At 33.4% G+C, this 9,302-nt stretch overlaps 1 long non-coding RNA gene across 1 annotated transcript; it reads left to right on the top strand.

Moving 5' to 3' along the window:
• Positions 1-6,479: 6,479 nt before the first annotated feature.
• LOC129237338 (uncharacterized) lies at positions 6,480-8,634 on the top strand. The gene is made up of 3 exons (XR_008581753.1): positions 6,480-6,526; positions 6,599-6,754; positions 8,478-8,634. It is a non-coding gene; the product is annotated as an uncharacterized LOC129237338 (long non-coding RNA).
• The last annotated feature ends 668 nt before the right edge of the window (positions 8,635-9,302 follow it).

The raw sequence follows: 9,302 nt of genomic DNA, 5'->3' as shown, positions 1-9,302 counted from the left end.
ACTAAATATTTAGTTATGTTAACTACATTATGAGTTTTTTATTGTAGTTTTTATGAAATTTAATTTTTGTAGTAAGGATGATTTTTTCTCTAATTCCCAACTTACGTTCCACAAAAGAGTTCCTGGATTTAACTTAAATTTATTATTCTTAGTAGAAATGGTATTGCCTCAAGAAAACATTAGCCATATGAATTAAAAGCGGCAAGGAGATATTTTTACGTATTTTTTAGTTAAAAAATAGTTATTTTCAAGAGAAAGGAGATTATCGTTTATTTGCATTCCAAGCGAGGTTTAGGTAGTCGGAAATATCTCAATTTGTATGCAGGTATATGCAAGTCGATTAAAATAGTCCATAAAGTGGAGGTGCACCAAAGAAAATAGAATGGAGAGTTCACGCAGAAATAGTCGCCCATCTGAATAAAAGTAGTAGGACAATTGTGTATTTGTAAACTGCAGAAAAATCAGCGACGACTGTGCTAGAGAAGATCCCCGATTTTCACAATAATGAGATCTTCCAATTCATTAAAACATGGTCTACCTAAAATGGCAAAGCCTCGTCAGAACAAGAGCACATATGGTGTCAGATCGTCTCTTACTCACCTAGACAGCTTCTGCACAAGTAATGTGTTTGCACGCCCAACCTCTGGGCGTGTCTGCCTGTTTAAGGGAGTTCTATTTATATAACATTACTTTTGTCTTTTCGTGGCTTTTCCGCCGGCAGGGATCAATATTGAGTGCTTTGGTTTTGTAGTTTTAAATTTCCACCTATATTTACAGTGATGTGAGTCCTTGGAGACTACTCTTAAAAATTACAATTATTTACAACTCATGAGCCTCAAAATTATTATTTCTAATTTTAAGATACTTCAATATGAAACTGAGGTCTTTCAAATTTTAACAGTTTAATAAGTTTAAAACTTATTGGTGAAATCGGGCAAGAAAATTTTAAATCAATTTAGCAGCAGTACAAATATACAGAAGAGTTGAAAATATCTGAGGAGTCCGATAGACGACATGTCGCTGGTTACGGTTTAAATGTTATGTTATGCGCTTGTCAAAATACTAGGGTCAGTATATAGTATACAACTTTTCTATTTCTATTCTATTTCGAATCAAATTTTCTGAATTGGTTAGTTTATTTAATAATTGTATTTATTATTTATAAAAAAATTGTATCTAAATATTTTTTAGATGTATTTGTATTGTGGCTTTTTTGGCCCATTGAGTATTGGCTTTCCTATATTTTATCCCATTTCCTTGCTGACTACATTGAATATTTGACTAAATTTTATATATTTCCATAAAGTGCAAATAAGTGTTGAAAAATTTTGGTTTACAAATTTTGATTTATTTTTCATTAATAAAAAATATATCACATGATTTTCTTAAGCTAAGTAGTTGTACTTTCACTTTTGTGGACGGGTGTAGATACAAATATGTGTGTAGGACTTAAATGTTTATAGCGGGATATTTATTTAGAAATATTGAAATTGATATTTGCTTATAAAGGCAAACATTTTTATATACATATGAATGTATATGTTTTTGATTTTTTGATAAAACATTTAAGCAACGAGAAATAACTTTTTAACTTATGTAAATACTTACATATGTAGATAATTACAAATAAAAAGTGTTGCCTTTTCTTTTTCATTCAACCTACAGAACTAGTCACACAATTTATTCGTTCACTCACAGTTTATAAATATGATAGAAGGCCTGATACTTAGCAAGAGTTATATAAAAGAACAACATTTTGATATATTCGCAAAAAATAACATTTTTATTCAATATTTAAGGAACAAAAATGTCCCAACTCATTTCTGGAATTAGAGAACTTAAGGCCATAACGAAATAAGGCACAATTTTATGCAAAAATATTATTCGTACATGGCAATATAAAGAATATTTTATTAAAAAAATAATGGAAAAAGCAAGTATTCAGTACTTTGTTGGACCTCCTTTAGCTTTAATAACTGCTTCCAAAAGTCGATGCATACTTTTTACCAACTCCTTGGTTTCATTAGCTGCAATTTTCTCCCACTCAACACTTAAAGCCGTCTTTAGTTACGCCTTTGATGTTAATTTATGCTTCCTGATTCTCCTTTATAAGAGCTCCCAGACAGGCTCAATTGGGTTCAGATCCGATTATTGAGGTGGAGTTTTAAGCTGCTTACAGTGGTAAATAAACCATTCTTGCACGAGATAAGATGAGTGATTTGGGTCATTGTCTTGCTGAAACAATAACCTTTCAGCATCTGGTCCAAGTGTAACGGCACTATAATGTAAATTATTCTTCGAAATGTTTAAATACAGATGTTTGTCCATTTTATCATGAGTATAAACATTTTCAGCAATATTAGTAAAAACACAAACGATTTTTACTGTTACTTTTGCAGCAACAATATCATGAGCTGAAAGTGTATGAATAAATGCCTTGCAGCATTTTGCTACGTCTGCCTGCTTTCTTTGGAACCCTTCAGGGTGAGTTGAAATAATGGGAGTTTTGTTTGCGGCAATTCATTAGGAATGTAACATTCTTACAGTGACCTAAAAGAAATTTATTGGCACAGCAAATATTTTGCGCAAAGCTACAGCCTTTTACGTACTACGCAGGGTGTACGAATAAATTGTGTGATCATTAGATGTATACAGCATTCGACATAACTATCCCTACCACATAAACACTTATTCACTATTTGAATATACCTACTTTTCTGAAAGTTTAATAGTTACAAAATTGTGTTTACTACTCTGTTTCTTACCAGAAAAAGGAAAAAAATCGTCTTATAATATTCACTGCTATCTTTCCTTCTTATGTCTCAATAAAAAGTTGACTTTTAGGTGTGTGAATTGCACCATTTTTTTATCATAAATTTTTAAAAACTCACTTAATGAAGGGCAAAAGATGTGTTTTTATCCATAGAACTACGTACATACATAGATAAGTATGCCAACTAACACTTGCGATATGTACAAGTAACAGGTAAAGACAAAAAATTAGGCTTTGTTAAACTGCTTTAATTAAAATGCTAAAGCATCGAATAAATAGGCGTTCATTTTTGTCTCATCATCGCCATGATTCAATGATAAAAGGTGTGCTCAGTAAGCAGCTTTCTCCCTCTCTCTTGACAAATCGGCTCCCTTAGCAAGACACTGGGTTGCTAGCTCTAGAAATTTTGAGTAAAAGTGGAGGAAAAGTAAATTTTGTAGAAGTGGTCAGCAACAACTCGCTAAAGAGTTTTCATCGGTATGTTCAGGACTATGGTAGTATGACATGAAATACATACCGCTTAAGTCAGAACATGATAGAGTAATTGAGGCAATCCGAGATAGATGAGTGGAGAATTTACAAAACTTTATTTGTTAGGATGTGGTGATTTAGACGGAATTGATGTTTTGCAAACAGCTAGCATTTCCCAAAGAGTTACGGCACTGAGAATACTGGGATAGTCCCGACGCGATCGATAACTTTTCCGAAGACCTCATTATAAAAATTGACGGAACTTGTTTCCAATGAGTCCACCTTCCCATGGATGGATGAAGTGTCCAGATGAGGCTTAGTAAAGCACAGTACCAGCATGAAAAAGCTCTACATGAAACTGTAGGTCCTTCCATTTATGGGATAACATCAAGACGTGCGGTACAAATAGGAGGAGGTTCTTGGCAAAACTCCTAAGAGAACTGTACGTGCCAATTATTTATTTATTTTCGACAAAAAAGTTGCATATTGGCGAAACTTCGCAACTTCGCGATCGGTTAATTCACAAAATACGATCCTGGATTGAGTAAAATAAATTTTTCTTTTAATATTAGATTTGGCAATTTCCGCTAATACCTTCAATTTGTACCATTCTTTACTTTCAAATATTAATTTAAATTTATTTTTTAAACCGCCCGCAGTTTCTTTCCATTTAAGTAAGAAATTACATTTTTACCAAAAAGGATTTAATATTTTCCACTTTATTCATCTTCTTAAATACAACCTTTTATAAGGGAGCGTCGAAAATCGAATGTCACTAGGGACCAAATCTTTAATAATTGAATCATGATCATCGCTTCGTAGTTTTTGCTTCCAGAAAAAAAGCATCACTTATCATAAAGATGCCATCGACGTAACGCGCTGGGAACGTATTGCGCAGTTCTGTACAAAAAATGAAAAATTTGGCGAAAGATTTATCGCTAATAATTTTAAAAGCGCGAGAGTTCGAAATTCAACTGTATACAAAATTCTTAGGGCTTCTAGCGTGAAAAGAAAGTATGGTAGTGAAAGTTAACCATGACCTATCAAACCTTAATGGGAAGTTCAGCACCGATTATGGAAGTAGCACCGGGTGGCACCCGTGCAAGAATGAATTATGAACATAGTTATATCTTCAAGAGGTTAAGAAAACTTCAAATAAAATCCCAAAAAAGGTAAGGCTACCAGAATACACTGTCACGCAAATATCTAAAATGAAGTCAAAATGAACAAAAAATCATGGATGACGAAAGTTATTTTCCTCTCAGAAAATCTCGATCTGGAAATGATCGATTTCATACAAATGGCGTTTCCAAAAGCTGCTTCAATATCAAATTGAAGTTCAAGCCCAAAAATTAAACTAAAAGTAAAGCTGGGCGTCACAATATTCGAGAAAAAAGTTCCAAGATCTTGATTCAAGACAAGCGTGAACCAAGAAGTAAACTACTAAAGCAAGTTTTGTGTAAAATTTTGATTCCTTTCCTTAGAAAATACCATTCCAAAGGCAGCTATGTATCTTGGCCTCACATGTCGTCCCACTACCTCGTTAAATCGCAGAGAATTTTAAAAAAGAGTAAAGTTAATTTTGTACCACAAAGCGGAGTCCAACATTTGTCGTTCAATAGAGGATTTCTGTGGAAATTTAAGTTCAATGGTATACAAGAACAACTGGAGAGCTAAAAATGGTGAAGAGCTCAAAAAGCAAACTGTGCACGTATTCCTAAAGTAGACAAAAATACGGTGCCGATGTGCGACTGATCTTTTTCATTTATACATTCTTTTTTTTCTTAATGCTCTAATAATTTCATTGTAAATTTTTGGTGAAGAAATGTAATAAATCCATTCAAGAATGCTTTTAAAAAGTCCAATTTTTGGTAATCGCCTTTACGTTACCGAAACCAGGGCACAAAGCGTTTGAATAAGAACTAGGGCTGGAAATGTGAGCTAATAAAGAGTGCTCAGATTTGGTTATCCTTTAGGGTGAAATTGTGGAAGAGCCTTAATTTAATGACCTTACTGACAATAGTTATATGTTGAGCGAGTATTACAAAAAAACAGTTATTGTACAATGGCATGGCCAAAGTTTTGATTTCTATTTTAACGATCGTCTTGCCGCTCAACCAAACAGAGATGTTTGAAAAACTGCAAAAGGCTTGGAAAATATAATACAAACCTCCACAAGGTTTGGATCACAAAATTTGGTTTTTAACAAGTATTCTCTTTATTATTAATTTAACGTGGATGCTTTATTTTATATTACAAATTTGATTAAATGTTTTGGTTTGCTTATTTGAAAGGTTTGCTTTTTAAAATCTATTCATTAGGTACGATTTTTAGCTAACACACTGTCGAATCCTCATTTTGATTGGTTGCAGCCTGAAAGTATGCAATGATAAACCATTGGAGAGTTTTGCTACTGGTTGAATTCTCCAAAAGAGCTTTGGAATCTTTGTTCTGCCATAAATTATTAATAGTAATCATAACTTGATATGCAACTAATTTTCTGAAAAGCATTAACACACTGAAATCTTTTTATTGAAAAGTGCAAATGATTTTATAAATTTTCATTCATACTTAAAGTTTCTAAGCATCACCTCCTTTGGTAATCATCGTGGGAGTTAGCGGGATTAGCGATAATGGGAAAATGTATAGAAGAAATTGGGTGTTTGCTGGATGTTTTAAGACAAGACGATTTCTTGAAGATATGAAACCGCTTGAAAATTATGAAATATTCAGCCCAGTCGTTTCGTAAATCAGAAATTCGTTAACACCAAAGAATTTGGTTGAATCGAGAAGGCAGCATTTTCTGCACAAATAATTTGCAATTTCGATTTTATTTGCAATCGTCTCCTAGTATTTCAAAGGATGTATTTTCAACACACTTGTATGAATTGCTGAAAATGCTAAATAATTAAATTACTACTACAAAATGTTAAATGTACAATAAAACAGAGTTGTTGTGTATTATTATTCAATGTTTACGAATAAAAAAAAAAACAATTACGTCGCAAATATATTCCTAAAAGCAAATTAATAATTAAATACGTGATCAAAAATTTTTGAATGAGGATGAATTTGTCAAAAAACAAAACATTTTACTTTATTGTTAAATTTTAATGACTTATAAGCGTATAAGAAATTTTTAATAAATTAAATATCATTTAAAAACTACAATACTATAATATGTTTAATGTCTATAAAAATTCACTCGTAGGAACAGAATATTGATTTCAGATTTCTGCGCTGTGACCGAAGCTTTCGATAAAGTTTCTGTCAGCTGTCATGGTAAGTTTTTCCTGTTTGCATAAAGATTCACAATAAAAGTATAGTAAACAAATATAATTTGTGTCCAAGAAGAGCCCGAAAATGTTCAGTAAAAACGAACTATGGAGCAATCAGGCTTGGATATTAGCGGTCTGCTGAATTTTATTGTCACCAAGCAGCGTTGCTCACAGCAGTGACTAGAGATTTGCTGAGTCGATACGCGATACCGAAATAGCACCATCAATATATGTGAGTATATTCAGACAATTCAAAATACAATTTCGTTCCTGATATTACTATATTAACGACTTCAGTACTCCCCATCAGCAACAACGCACTTTTGCCAGCGTTTGATCAGCTCTCGAAACAGTTCTATTTTCGGTATAGCCAACAGAGCCGTATTCGATTTGTTCATTACGCCTATTCGGCTGTTAAAACGCATTTGCAGTTTTTTGACTCTGAGCGACGGTCCGTTATCATGTTGCAAAATTTACGAGCTGTTTTCCACAAATCCTTTTTCTTTTCGCGAATAGCTTCACGTAAACGTCTCATAACACCCAAATAATAATCCTAGTACAAATCATAAACAGAGTGAGCATCGCTTTCTTTTTATTACTGAAAACGACGTCACTTGATGTCTGTATTGCTTGTCGTTCTATAAACCTACGCCTCGTCTCCAGTAATGATGCGTTCGATGAATGTTTGGTCGCATTCAGCTTTGCAAATCAAGTATCCTTTTTTTGCATGAAACTCAGGCCTTTTCCAAGCAATGTTCAAATGCTCTGCCAGTTCGCTGATGGTTAATTTGCGATTATTAAACAACTTTTCTTTAAATTTTTTGAACTTTTCATCAGTTTTCCGTATCGACGGTCTAGCACTGCGTTCGTCATACTCGATGGACTCACGATCTCTTCTGCTGCATTCCTGACACTCGTAAACGGCTGTTTTCTTTAGAATTTCATTACCGAAACAGTTTCCCAACATTTCTAAGATTTTCGCACCATTAGATCCATTTTTAACGCAAAATTTAATACAAACTCATTGTTGTAAATTCAAATTCACTTTTAAAACTGTGAACAATTGAAACCGCGTGCAGAGATAGATTTACTGAAGACGGCGTAACTTTTACAAATTCAAGTAATGGCTATACAATTGGATCAGGAATATTAATCACAGATGTAGCAACCTAAGAAACAAAAAAGCACAGAACTCAAATCAGTTGACTTGGAGCGTAATCGGGCGTTTGTTCCGGTAACTTTTTGGTATATGGATTTAGGGGTCAAGACTATCTATAATGTGCATATTACATGTAATATATGTTATTTCAGTTTGCTTTATAATATTGCCATCATTGTTGAAATCAAATAACGAATCTTTGAAGTGTTTGAGTTTGAGTTTTTAAATTACAAATTTGAATTTTCGAAGTAAAATATCTTGTATTTACTTGCGTAAAATAGTGGTGGTTTTATTGAAATCCGCATGACAGTTTTTATTTTTGTTTTAGAGAGGCTTAAACACCCTCTATTTGCTCCAAAAATACATCAGTTGCATTTTCAGTTTTTCTATAAATAGATTTCTATGTATGTGCATATAAGTCAGCAACAATATTCCTATGAAGGCTAAAGTATTGCATCGGTAACGAATACCGAATAGGAAGTATTGAGTACACACTATTTTTTTTGTTTTTACGTATTGACGCCCGAAATATCAGCAGATCACTACCCGTTACTCGTTCAGATAGTGTCTTTATTCCATGCTCGTTTCCCCCTCCTTCTTTACTTTTTCCAATGCTACCATGCTACCACAAGGAGCGAACTAATTTTCACGTCTAAGTAAGCTCTTCTAATTGGTAGCAACCAGCTAACCTATTAGCTTCAAAGTAATCTCCATGATAACTGATTGGTACATAAATGCCAAAGCTTCTTCTATTTTGCAAAAAAGATTCTTAGGTTAATTTTTGAACCGTTTTCAGATTCTTCTGCGCATTCTAGAATATCGCCTCACTTCCGTGACTTTCTGCGAGTTAGTGCTTAAAAAGCTACGAACAAGAAAAAGTTATACCTTATCACTTCTGATGCATACGGAGCTCGTAGAACGGCATTAACATTGCTTTTGCTGAAAAAACTGCATACAAGGGGGAGTCGGTGCATTATTTGCGGTTGGGATATGTGAGTCGGTGCATTATTTGGGTGAAGAAAGCACGAGATTTTATTTCAAAAGATCCGCTCCCTTGTGATATCCATTCCCTTGTGATATCCATTCCATGTCGACATAATCTTGATTTTGGAGCAGCTTTATTGTGGTATTTTGCGTTTGGCTCATCTGAGGAATGCTAATTCGAGAATTGTTGATTCTTTTCAGTGTCACATTTTCAAAAACATATTCTGTCAGAAGTATGGAAATTTTTGATAACATTTCGAACCAAAAAATGTATAAAAATGCAAAAAGACCTAGAGTTGTACTAAGTACTGAACTAAAATAACGAATAACGTTTAAAAAGTCGATGACAATTAATTGCGGTGGTTTTTTCATTTATTTAGTACTCGTATAAAAACCGTCAGAGAAAGAAGGTCCAAACTTAAAAACAAATATCCATACGTACATATACATACATAACGAATGCAAGAACATTTTTGATTTGGAAGAAACACGCAAGTCCTAAGAAAAAAAAAAAAAAATTCTGAAATCGACACGACTTCACAGCCACTTCAAACTTGCACTTTACCAAATAGTTTTCATGCCAAGCACATATTTGAAAGTCCTTCATATGGAAAAAAATTCTCAACATGGCATGCAA

The sequence above is a fragment of the Anastrepha obliqua genome, chromosome 2 (assembly GCF_027943255.1).
Source record: "Anastrepha obliqua isolate idAnaObli1 chromosome 2, idAnaObli1_1.0, whole genome shotgun sequence".
Classification (NCBI taxonomy): domain Eukaryota; kingdom Metazoa; phylum Arthropoda; class Insecta; order Diptera; family Tephritidae; genus Anastrepha; species Anastrepha obliqua.
The sequence above is the reverse complement of the archived record's forward strand: the minus strand, read 5'-3'. Positions and strand labels throughout refer to the sequence as shown.